Here is a 13,708-nt window from a genome sequence, read left to right on the forward strand (position 1 = left end):
AAATGTTTTTGTTCAACTCTTGATTCTTGTAACACATGTCAAGCCTAAGCGTCCCCTGTTGAAATCAATCTACAAATTCACAACTTCATGTTATTGTTCAAATGTTGAGGAGCTGAGAAGCTGTTTTTAACTTCTTGCTGTAGCTTCTCTTAGTTTCTCTGATCTCATTTTTCAGTTTGTGTTTGATCTCAGCCTTAAAGCTTGACGGTAAGGTACTAAAAATCCAAATCATACAATTGACATTTAGAAAAATAATTAATTTTGGTAATGCCAGCTGATCTTCAAGATTAAATGCAGTTTAGCTTCAGTTTATGTTTTGTGTTTGATCTTCAAGTGTACTAGTAATACCTCACTTTTCAGCTCATTAATGCTTCACGTGTTCATAACATTGTATGTCTTCTGAGAAAAGTGACTATACAAAATCTAGCATCAGAAAAGCGTACGGATTTTCTGCGAAAGCATAAAAATGAACCCAGATGAGTCACGTTGCTCTGCCGCCATGCTGAAGTAGAGCAAACCTTCCACAACAAACATTATGACAAACAAATGTGTTATGATCACAGAGGTAGTGGAACTCAATGAGTTAGAACTTAATGGATGTGAGGTTGTGTTTTGGCTACACACTCATGTACAGTAGGTGGCGCTATGCACCTTAAAGTTGCTTGAGAGGTTCCACAATAGAAAAAGAGAAGAAGAAGAACTCCATACTTTCGAAGATATTTTCTGTGTAATTTTTGCCTTATCAGCCAACACTGAGGCAAAGATGAAAGGCAAAATAAAAAATCTCCAACCAGTCCTACATCAGGCCTGTAAGGTTGTATGCGGGAAGCAACGGAGAAATAAACGTCAAAGACCAAGTCTTTCACAGCCAGAGGAAGAATGAGGGGCACAAAGTCTCATTGGGTGTAAGTATGAAAGCTGTGTCGGACGCATTTTACAGGAACAAAGCGAGTGAGTAATGACTTAAATAATACTGGCTTGTGAAAATCTTCCTTCAGGAAAATGCTTAAAAAGAAACAGTAGCATTAAAAGGTGCTTAAATGTAAATATCAAAGGTACTCCAGCACATGTTGTCATGCTGCCTTAGAGCTACCATCAAATGTACACACATAAAATCAGGCATAACTACCTTCACTTATTGATCTTTGATTTCTATAAGTGTCGTTATGGTAAATAATGGGATGTTTACCATCAGTTGCCTAACCAGTTGCCTACCAGATGAACCACATCTGGTAGTTGCCCGTCAATCACAGCTTCATTCAGCTGCACTTGAGGTCGGCTGCAGGCCTTGAAGCATTTCTTGCGTTATTCCAGACTCCGTTTGGGTTTTGGAAATGTAACAAGTTGCATTTCACCGTCTACACGCTCTGGGTAACAACTGTCGGGATTGCGTGTTGCACACTGACAGCGTTGGACCATGATTTCCTATTATTTCACTCATTACCTCTCTTTGACAATAACATGTTAGCAATGATAAACCCCGGCAATGTTGACGAGGCTTAGTTCCTCCAGATGAGGGAGGTGTGCAGCAAATAGCAACCTTCTTCTTCCCCTTTTTTATGGCAGTTGGCAAACAACTTATAAATGCATTACCGCCACCTTTCAGATTGGAGTATGGATCAGACGCTTTAGCTTTTATAACCTCCCCATAATACCCGTTCTTCTTAGAAAACTAAAAATACTGCTAAAAATAATTTCCAAAACTCTGAAACAATTATTTTCTGTTATTCCTACTTAAATTTCAAATGAACACCTCTCTTTCATGAACATATTTATTACATTCTAAAAAAGTATGTTGTACTGTCCCTAATTTTTCACAATACTTACATCGACCTGTATTATGTTTATTAATTACTTTAAGAGTACTATTTAAGCCTGTATGTCCAAATCTTATTCTGGATATAATATCTTCTCCTTTTTAAATTGAAGTGGCAATCTTAGGTTGGTCAGTTGCTAAAAAAAACTCAGAGGATGATTGACAGGTAGCCTCACATCAATTAATCTCTAAACGTGTTCCCTTTCATATAGATATGTATAATTAACTCTTTCACTCATTAAAATATTGCTTTTAGTCAGTCAACAGGAAAACAGTAAAACAATCAACGTAAACTGGGACAGACGAAGAGGCAGGAAGTGAAAGAGAGGATAAAGACAGTATAGAGAATGGAAGGAGGGCATGAGCGTGACTGCAGTGGTTTATTCACCTGCGACAAGCTCAGACACAGACCCTGAAACTGTGACGCAGTGAAAGACTCTTTCTGGAATCTCCAAGTGGAAGAACTGGATGACTAAGATGATTCCTGCATTCATTTTCACAGCTGTGAGGTGCAATCATTGGGACATTTCTTGCAACTTCTCGGGAAAATTAGCTTCCAATGAAGTTTCCCTTGCCTCTTATTACTGTAAAGTAAGTTTAGCATAAATTCACATGCAGTATATAAAATACATAGAATTCATGCAGTTTGTATGACCTTGGACTTTCTAATTGGGCATGAGAAAATTTATTGTTAGAACAACATAAACTCTCTATTGTTGCAACCTTTCATCCGTGGTTTGTGAGAAATGTTTTCTGGCAACCACCCACTTACTGAGATAAGACGCAGAAGATTTTATTTTCAGAAAATGATAGGGACATGCTAAAACAGATGGACACGAGGTACGTGGCTGTGCAACAACAAGGGTACACCTTTATACAACCTGACAGAATAGTTTAAGTGATTATCTTATGACGAAGAACTACAATAAGAAATTTTTAGATTCATAGATGAATTGTTTAAATTAACAAAAAGATCTGTTCATCCAATGTTATTGGATAAATTATTGGAAAGAGAAACAAAGTCAAACAAACAACCAACATAATTAACTTTTGGACCATTTATATCTACTGCATCTTTTGTCATGGATGGACAGCTGACAGGGATTACATGTGTGTCTGTGCACGAGTGTTTTCCTGGAAGCATTGAAAGCATGGGTAAGTCTGTCATTAGGTATAAATACACCAGGCCTGACTCCATTCAAAAGGGATGAAAAGACCTCTTGCCCATTACTAGGAGCCAGAGAGCCTTTTTAATTTTCTTCCTCAAGTGTGCTGTGTTGACAGACTGACTCATTTTGTCAGCAAACTGAATGAAAACACCTCTGGAATATATTCTGGTTCTTACAAAGTGATGAACAAAGGCACAGCAGCAGCTTAATAACCAGCCCAGTGCCTTCGGCGTGCAGCACAATGATGCATCAACAGCTCATTAACTGAATATCACAAAATCATTAGGATGGGCCTCAGCAAGGACTTATTCATCCACGCCTTGGTTTTTTTTTTGTTGCTCAGCTTGCTGGCAGGTTTTAACATGAAGATGGCAAAAGCCTAGAGGGTGGAGACCAGAAATCTGTGGGTGGATGGATTACTAATTTGGTAGCAAACAACACTCGCACAGTGAGCTGAACATAAAAGACTGACTGAGTTTTCTGTTGGTTTTAAACAAAACGTCAAGGTTGAAGGACAAAAGGTTGACGCTCAGCTTTGAGTAACTTAATTCTGAGTGAGTAAGCTCAACTTTGACATTTACTGTAAGGATTTTCACCTGCCCGCTTTGCATCACCAGCACATTCTGTTTCCCATTTGTTAAAGCTGAAATAAGAAGAAAATGTAAAGAAAATTCTAAGTTGTTCAAAATAAACATGATTCCTATTTGAATCTCTACTACCCCCTAGTGTTGTTAGAAATCATCTAACACCAGAAACGTTAGACTGAAAAGGTGTTGGGTCACTTGCTTCTTCCGACTTTAATGCCACCCTCTTATTAACACAAAGGCAACTAATTTGTAGCTACACCAGCTCTTATGGAATAATTTCATCGAGGTTTAGGTCTGTTTGATTGACAAGAAGCACATTTACAAGGTCACATATTCATGCTGGGCAACAAGACCTGGCTCACAGTCCTTACTTTAATTTTGCAGCACTGTTGGCTTTTATATCTATTTTTCAAACAGGAATCGAGAGACAAAAGGGGAAGAAATGAAACAAAGGTCCTGAGGATTTAAACCGCAGATAGTTGCCTGAAGCAGTGGTTTCCAGCCCTGTATTGCATGTCTTAGGTGTCCTCTTGCTGCCACACATCTGATTTAAATAACTGAGTGATTAACAAGCTTCTGCAGCTCTAGATGGAGTGCGAAGGAGGCCATGCAATCCTTTGAAAGAGGTGTGCTGGAATAGAGAGACATCTAAAACAGGTAAAACAGGGTGGCTTTAGGACTCGAGTTGGGAACCACTGGCAGGAAGGACAAATAGTCTTGGGGAGCCTCCTTTCCCAGTATGTCAGTGTTACTCTATTCCAGATGTGTTCTGTCAGGCTGAAGTAAGGACCATGGGAAGAAGAGTCAAGTTTCTCTTCAACAAAAATGTTAAATAATGTCGATATGAACTGCCAAACCAAGACTCATCCCTGCTAAAATTAACAGCCACTCCAGAGAACAGGCCTCCACAGCTTAGAGGCAAGTCTCAGTGGTCTATTCATTTGAATCCAGTACTTTGCACTGCACTCAGTGAGGTAAGGCATACATACAACTTCTCAGCCATGCAAACACATTTCTTGATTCTCCCAGTACCTTAAGCAAATCTGAAGACCACATAAACTTTGATCTGTTATTAACTCTGCAGAAACCTGGTGACCTCTGCTCCCTATGTTCATGAGAACCTGATTTTATATGATCTACCACTTCATGAGTCTCCAACCTCTTTTCCCTTATTATGATACCAGAAACTGTTGACTGTAGAATATTTATGGTAGGAGAAATTTCACAGCTGGATGTGGTGCACAGGTGCCATGACCTGACTCATGCTTTCTGGAAGATTTGTAGAACCAGTCTGCATGCCTTTCCTTGCTGGATGCTGCTCACTTGTTGCCATGGAGATAAAAATATTGCAATTAAAAAAGTAATAATATTCTGTTATCTGATGTTTTCTAAGATCGTTATTGCGCATTTCATTATTTCTAAGTGGTAATTTTCTGATGTTTGTTGAAAATGTAGTTGGTAAGGTAAAGACAAGGATGTCATTCAAAATTAATTACTACAGACTATAAAATGAAATGGCTATTGCTACAGAACTGGCTTGCTCTCAACAGTGCTGTTGATCTTTCTCAGAAGTTAACACTACTTCTCATGTGATCTGTTACAGCCCAAGTGCAGCTAAAGTAAGCAATGTCACGTTCCGTAGGTTTTAGTATGCAAGTAAAAATGGAGCATCACTGGGACCTTTGCTTGTTTTTGAGTTCTTTACATTTTGGATCGGGACTCATGTTTGTCTAGACTAGTTATCTGTTGGTATCTAGTGAAAATTAATCCACTGATCATACAAATAATCCAGTGTCCCTTGGAGATGAAGTAAAACAAACACCTGACACACAACAGGCTAATTTGTATAAAGTTCCTGTGCATTACGTAGGCCACTTGTTTGAGCTCCAAAAGGTATCTGGTTATCTCACCAGACACAAAAAAAAAAAGACATTTTGACTGTACTGATTAAATTACAAGCTTCTTTACTGCAGCTGCCACTGTCCTACCAGCACTGTTAACATATTCAAACCTCCAGCCGAATTACCTGGAATTAGGTAGATATTCTTTTATTGATAGTTGTCCAGTGAACCACTGTCAAGTCAACAATTCGTACAGTGTATAGTGTAGTAGGCTACAACATTGTCTTGCTTTTGTAATATTGAAATTCTTTACTTTGTTCTCATTAGCTTTAACCACTTCTGATTGGTATTAAGATAAATAAACTCTTTATGAATGCAGTGTTGTGCAAATAAACAATATTAACTATAAAGTGTTTGAAAAAATACAATCTGTGTAAGGACAAGAAAAAAAAAAACATTAAAACATTATTTTCCAACAGGTGTATGAAAAGGCTTTAATCAACAGTTAATTGTCATAAGAAATACAATACGTAGTAATAGTAGTATGAACTTTGCGTTACGCTCTGTCAGTAATAGCCCGCTAGAATGACCACTAAACTATTTGGAAATAAAAAATTACTGTGTAGCCCCACTACAGACCACTAGAGAGCGCCAGAGAGTTACTGTGTTTAATCCTTGGATTTAGTTAGACCTAGGTGAGTCAGAAGGGCTAGTTAGCAAACCACAAAGTCTGTTTGTGATACCAGAAGATGACTTTATTAGTCATCTGTCTGAAAATCAAAGGGAAGATTTAGAAAACACTGCTCCATCCTGCAACCTAAACCTCAACATTTCAAACCAGTGACTAACAACTTGCGCCTAACAACTAAACTCCTGAGCCTCATAATACTTTGGTTTTAAATGGGGTTTACAAACTGGTTTGATGTGACTGAACTTTTGTATCTGAAAAATGTTTCTGCAAATAATAATGACTGGACAGACAGTTAAGAGAAAAAAAACAACCCTATCCTTAAAGTCATGTGCAATACTGTTCAAATCAAAAGGGTGGAAATTAGCTTGCAACAATCAGTTTGTTCTTCATCTGGGAGACACGGAAGGACATTTCCGTGTGAATGTTGGCTATAAACAAAGTGACACAGATCAGGTCTGAAAATCAGCTGTTTTGGTGTTTTTAGTCAAAATTGTCTTCAAAGTCTGTGAATATATTTGTTTCAGAGCTATGACCACACGTAAATTGTAAACATATGATTCCTGTTTTATATATTGCTGTGTTTTTCAGTAATTATAGGAAAGGCTTAATCAAGTATTGTTTTTTTTCTGTCACCATCACCAGATGCTCTTACGAAGCAGAGTTGAAATATAAACATAGTTGAAGAGCTGCTCTGCCCTTGTTTCCTTGCCTTCCATTTGTTGGGCCTGTGAGGAGAATCTGATCCTTGGGATTTTTTCCTTTAAATCTTCTCAAACAGGTCACATCCTCCCACCCTGGATGATGATGCCCTGCAGTGCTATTACAGGGGAAAGAACCATCCAAACCAGACTGAGTGGGTGAATCATCAAAGACATCCACATTGTTTAATGCCAGTATGTTCAGACAAGCTGGCACTATGTTATTAGAAAGTCAGTATTAACTTTAGGTGCACATTCACATTCTGACCCACACCAGGCCTCTTCTGCAGGTTGGTGGAAGCACAACCATTTTGTAGAAACTTCATGATGGTTTGCAAGAAATCTTACATGAAATGGCGCGTTTAAAAGCAGCAGCATATAGTGAATCTTGGAAGCAAATGCACAAGTGTGTTTTTGTCCCAAGTTTTGGAGGTAACAGAGTTAAATTAGCTAAGAAAATACATGTGAATTTCCATTTTCCTGTTAGGATTGTGATGTTTTTTTTGTTGCTCGCTTTGCAGGCAAAAACAAGTCAAGGATGGCAATGAAATTTTTAAAAGCAGGTGGTTTCAAAATGGAAAATATGCACGAGTATGCTGGTATGACAACATGTTATCATATGAGTTTAAGCTGTGTGTACATAGGCCAAATGCCAACACATGCATCCACCGAAGCATCTGATGTCTGTTCTTTATAGCACTCTTACAAATTTCAAACCAAAAAAAAAAGGGAGCAAGAACAATTAATTCAGTTTTTTTCTTTTGTCTCATGTCTTAGACATACTCATACGTTACTAAAAAACATTCACAAGCTAATTATGTAAAATAGACTACACTCTAAGAAGGGTTGATTTAATTTGGAGCACTCCTTGAGTGGGGATGGATATGAAAATAAAATCTGGAAGAAGCTGGCATGTTTAGAACATCAAGTAGATGGCAAATAGTAGGTTGCAACATCACACGTAGACTATTAATATGAGACCTTTCTTATATTTTGCTTTCCTTCTGTGATTTACATGTTCTTCATGCCTCATAATTAGGAGAAAGTTTCTGACATGGAACTGGGGCACTGAAGTTGAGTATCACAAACCCGCAAATGATCTATAAATGGTAAAATAGTATTGGGGAACAAGTGCGATGTCAGTGATGCAACGCAAAGACAACAGCAGAAATGTCAAGAGCACTGGGTACTGAATAAAAGCAGGAACACCTCATGATCTCATAGTCTGTCAGTTATGAGAGGTGTGTTGTTAAACGCAACCTAATGCAGACAATAACAGTGAGGGTTGTGCTCACCTCTGCTAGTATTCAAAGCAAATCATGGATTTAAAAAAGATGCATGTGGATCCAACATTAACTCAGATTTTTGGGGATTCCCACGGGGAAATTCCCCACCAACCCTATTGATAACTCAGGTGAATTCTCCTCATTTTGAACCATGGCTTGCTGGTTTTACAACCTCACAGCATGCCATGAAAGCACGGGGAGCCTCTGATCTCAAAGTATCAACTTATGAGGTCAAATCTGTCTGCTATAGAGGATTTGTGGATGCGTATTTGTTTCAGTACTGTGATCTGAAAGGAGCTAGATCTACAGAGAGTAGATAGGACCTCTAATGGTGAATGAAGTCACCAAATATAGATCAAATTTAAACGCAGCATCAGGTCTTGATTGAGTTTGTGAGTGGTTGGATGGAAGCTACACAATTACGAAATACATTTGTCCTCCATGTGGAATATACAGATTTTGTATATTCCACATGGAGGACAAATGTATTTCTTCGGTAATCACAAGACCCTCTGTTTTTGGTCTCTCTTCTAAGACCCATTACTTTGTGAACATCTTGCTTGCTTGTGTTGCTTTTTAATATGATTTCTTTTAATTATCAAACCTCAAAATGCACCATTTAAATTCATATTCTGATGCCATTATCCTCAAAATGTGCAATTATCCTCATATGACCCAGTTATTTTAATGTGGACAGGACCTCAAGATGATGAAATTTTACATCCAGCATTTTGCATCTTAAAAAAAGATTTTTTTACAAATCATTTTGGCAAATTCATATTTTTGTACACTATCCAAATTCCACTGCCTGATAAGAAAAAAATCTCCTAATAGTGTATCTTGCATCACTTAATTTTTTGTATTAAGTGTAAAAAAAAAATCATCCGAACTTTGTAGACTTGATTACATCCCAAAAATGTCGCAACGTTGATATCATTCATTCCCGGAGCGTCCAGGACTAGAAATTATTCCCTAAATGATACGTTTTCAACACACTTTATATACTCCACATACTTTGTGTACAGTTTGATTACAAATTTCTCTCCCCTCAACTTTATTGATGCAGATAATAAATGGGAGCAGGTCACACCCTATTTATCACCAGGACATGTGGTATTTCAGCAGAAACCTGCGGGCGATCTAGGACTACAAAACGGGTAACCTTCCTCGGCAGCAGCAGGTGAGACAGCCCATGAATTCCTGAGGTTAGCTGTTCCTTTATGTTCTTGTTGAATGATGGACAGGACTAAACGCCTCTCCAGGAGGTGAGCAACAAACGCATAGTCGGAGCTCTGTCTGTCAGACAACATAAACCCCGAGGTAATGTGAGTCTTGACACCAGTCTGCACCCAGATATGTAAATAAATTCTGTGAAAATAATCCCAAATCCTCACACAAAAACTGATGTTTAGCAATATGACAATGACTGCCTACAAGAATAAGGAACATGGTGGGGTAAGCTCTACTAACATGCAAGCTGTTGAACACCAGAAGAGTGAAGAGGAGATTTCTGTCAATCACAAAATGGGGGGAAAGCGGGAAAGGGCATCCCATGACATCCTTCTCTCCCAATGAATAACCCTTTAAATTTTGAGCTGTTTTTCAAAAGAAAGTAGATAAAAGTTAATTTAGATATCCAGAAAAAAACTCAGACATTTAAGTTTTTGTTTCTTTATTACTTCATTTTTTTTAAATTGAAACTGGCAAACCCAAATAATAATTAACATTTTTCTAATGTACCCACCTCCATCTCTCACACATGTTCTGACTTGTTCATTTTAAATTATTACGAGCCACAGTTCCTGCCGACTTCATCAGGTTTTCTTTTTTTTGCTAGATGTGGTTGACCAAATTCTACTTCCTGTTGTTCCAGACTGAACAAGTCAAATGACACAATACAAAATGGTAGAAACAGTTTACTGGTTGCAAAGAGTAAGTTCTAAATTGTTTTCGACATAATAATGCGGTTTCTGTTTTTTTTTTAATTCAATGTAGGAACTTGAAAAACCTTGATCACCAACAACCAAGACATGGATACACTCAGGAATAAATGTCGGTTCAGTGCAGAGGCACACTCTAATGCATGCACACACAACTTCCTAATTTAAATTTAGAATATATTTTATCTGACATATTTGAAGTGCATTTCAATGTATTACCATAATCTTACTTGTACTTGAATAACATATCTGGATGCAGCTCTAAAGAGGAGCTTTGAGAAAATAGATGGGGCATTATGTGAGCGAAGAAGCCTCCCAATGGCTGCCAGAGGAGATACAACAATTCCTCAAACATGAAAGAAAGAATTCAAAGCAACATGAGGGGATAACATGAAATGACATAGAGCTTTTAAAAAAAGTCAATTTTACATAATGTGCCATATGTAGTGTTTTTATTCTGCTTCGTAGCTATGATTAAGAGAGAAAACAAAAAGATGAATGTGATACACACCATTTTACAGAAGAAAATATATTTGCAACTGCATCTTTTCTATATTGTTCATTATAAGTGGAATCTGTGAAAAGTAGAACCAGGAGGATACAGGAAAGATTCTCCTGGTGGAATGTGTTTTTATTACTGCAGCATGGCTTTGGTTTGAGTTTTGCTGGCTGACTCAAAATATCCAGAGATGCAAAATGTCACATCTGGCTTACATAGGTTTCTTTTTTGCCTTCCTGCCTGCCTGTCTAAAATGTCTCCGGCTGTAAAAGCAAAAGACTTTAATTCAGTGACAGAAATAATGAAAGCAGTTGATGAGACCATCCATCGTTAACCAAAACATCTATTTTGACCCGAATATGGCTGACAATCACATGTTTCATGTAAAGAAAGAAAAGTTCCTCCCCTGTAATTGAATACCTTGCAGTCACACTCCCTGATGGAGAACTTTGCCACTCAAGGGTGGGAATTTGCAACTTCACTGCCACATCTTCACTTGCAAGAATCAACATGAATAAGTGGTAATAATGTCATTGCTGGAGGGAGCTTAAAGTGTTCAGATGGAAGAAACCAAAATTATAACGTCTCCCGCTGCTTAATAAATGCACTGATTATATCGTGCATGGGGTGCTTATAAATTACAACTGACTGCTTCATTGCAGAGTACAGTTTCCATATATTAAAAAAAAGATTGTACAAAAGAGTAAAAATTAACTTATTTTTACTAACTTTTATTTTACCATCAGTGGAACATATTTAAACACCTATCTATTCTTACTTTTGTTTGTGAACTCACATTTTTTGCAAAGTAGGATGGGAGGATTGTGATTTAGAGCTGAGGTTACTGTGCAAAACTCTTGATAGCAGCTGATCACTTTGTCCATTTATCGTTTTGCACCTTTGCAGCTTTGGTTGTTTTGTTCTATTTTTTTTAAGTACTTTATTCATACCTTCTATTGGGGTGTTTGTACCTGCTTTGCAGTGATTTAAAATACATTTCCATAAATTACTTATACTCTACTGTAATCAAATATGACTCAAACAAATTTTGACTGCCACTGATCTCTGTTCTCCAATGGATTTTATTTAATTTTGTTCAAAATCTGCAATATTTCATGATAAAAAAGCTATTTTTAAAGAAAATAAACCAAATTAGGAGACTTATGTATTTTTAATATTATTTAATATTACAAATATTGATTTACTGCTTTAAATGGATGTAGATTGGTATGAAATGCTATGAAATTGGCCTGGAGCTGAGATAATTGACTTCAAATTTTTTTTTTTTTCTTAAAATAAGACAAACATTGTAATATCCATCCAGATGGCGTAAAGATAGTCAAAGCTTACTTTGAGACATTTATTTTATTTTATTTAGTTATGTTTTTAGTTTTCAGTCCAGTCCTTGCACCTACCTGCTATCAATATGTTTCTGAAAATGATAAGCCACATAACACTAAAGCAGATAATCCATGTTCGATCTACAGAAAACCTATGTAGAATTGATTTTAAATTGTTCCACAGCACCTTTGAAATTATTTCTTGAATCTCTGAAAAACATCACTTTCTGACAATAACAAAATATCTTCCAAAACACTCATAAAAGATGGAAAATCTCACCATTTCATGTCTCATAATCAGGTATTTATCAGGGCTCACACAATGTAGTGCGCTCCATGGTCAAAAACCTTAAGACTGCACAAATCAAACTAGTTTTCACGCTTCTCAATGTAGGAAGGTCAACACTGGTGTGATGTCACTCTAATAAAATCGTAAAATTAGAGTTGCAGCTTTTGAGACAAACTGAACACAGCCTATAAAAACGTCAATGTCACAAGCAGGGTTACATTGTGAATCTCATTCTATTAACAGGAACATGGGAAAGTCTAAGAAAAACTGTTGCTCTCATCTATGTGCCCACTCACTAAAACACCCACTCTATTCATTCCCAGGAGGTGCTGCCAGCTCTGTCTCACACATGGAATCAAAAAGTCACCGCAAAAGAAGAATCAAAGTCTCAAGACACCAGAGAGGGTTTTTTCCTCACTCTAAGTTGGAATTTATGTTTTTTCAGCTACTTGCTAACATCTTATATTTAGGTCAAGCATTTGTTTGACAACGGTGGTTCCCAGTGAACTAAGTGAACGAAACTAGATCACATGGCAACAAGAGCAGCATTTAACACTTATATAGTGTTTTTGTTTATGTGTCATGTGTATTTTACAAATAGACAGAAGTAGAAGTAAATGCATGGAAGGTGATTTAAAATGTTCTTATGTGAAAACTACTGTTGACAAAAACAAATAACTTTTCTCTCTCAATAAATACAACTATTATTTGAAAACTGTTTTTTTTTGTATTAAAGCTGCAGTATGTAACTTTTATCAAAAAATGTTTTTTTATATTTGTTAAAACTGTCACTATGTCATGACATTTCAGGATGAGACTGAAAAAGTTGAGCTCCTCTGTTTCTCCTAGTATTTCAATCTGGAGAGACTCGCCAAGGCTCCATTTCGAAGTACAGAAATACACTGATCGGTCAGAAACAACCAATCTGAGCCAGGGGGGTGGAGGGGTCTTAGCGCTGTCAATCATGCTTGTGTCTGCTGTGCTACGGCTGGTTCACCACAACAGAGCATGCCATGAATGCTTAGGCTAGTTAGTATGGCCACTGATGACGGCAGAAAAACAGTTTTCTGGGAAAGTTAGCTGTTTCTCCACCATTAGCATAGCTGCAGCACGTTCACTAACCTGATTGACAACATTAAGATCTGAGTGGCTCTGATTGGTTGTTTCTGATCGGTGCATTTCTGCTGATGATAATACTGGGGGTTGAAGGAGCTTGTTTTTTTGTTTTGTTTGTTTTTTTCACAGATTATCTGCCTCACAACATGGTGACAGTTTTAACAAATACTTAAAAATCATATATTTTAATAATAAAATGCATATTTAACCCTGGTAAAATTTTATGTAAAAAAATAATAATAATTTCATCTTAAAGTTTGAATAAAAAAGGCTAATAGAAAAATATTTTACTATACTACCCATATAGTGTAAAGATCTATTTGTTCCCCCAAAATTTAAATCAATAAGTCAACCAATAAATAAACAAACCACGAGTCCAGTTTCATCAATCTTACCCGGAGGAATATGATGTTACTAACACTCAGTCTGACTTGCA

At 37.1% G+C, this 13,708-nt stretch overlaps 1 long non-coding RNA gene across 1 annotated transcript; it reads left to right on the top strand.

The window, feature by feature from the left end:
• The first annotated feature begins 724 nt into the window (after positions 1 to 724).
• Positions 725 to 12,758, top strand: LOC122834683. The gene is made up of 3 exons (XR_006371233.1): positions 725 to 905; positions 9,155 to 9,268; positions 12,480 to 12,758. It is a non-coding gene; the product is annotated as an uncharacterized LOC122834683 (long non-coding RNA).
• Positions 12,759 to 13,708: the final 950 nt, after the last annotated feature.

The sequence above is a fragment of the Gambusia affinis genome, linkage group LG07, assembly GCF_019740435.1.
Source record: "Gambusia affinis linkage group LG07, SWU_Gaff_1.0, whole genome shotgun sequence".
NCBI lineage: Eukaryota > Metazoa > Chordata > Actinopteri > Cyprinodontiformes > Poeciliidae > Gambusia > Gambusia affinis.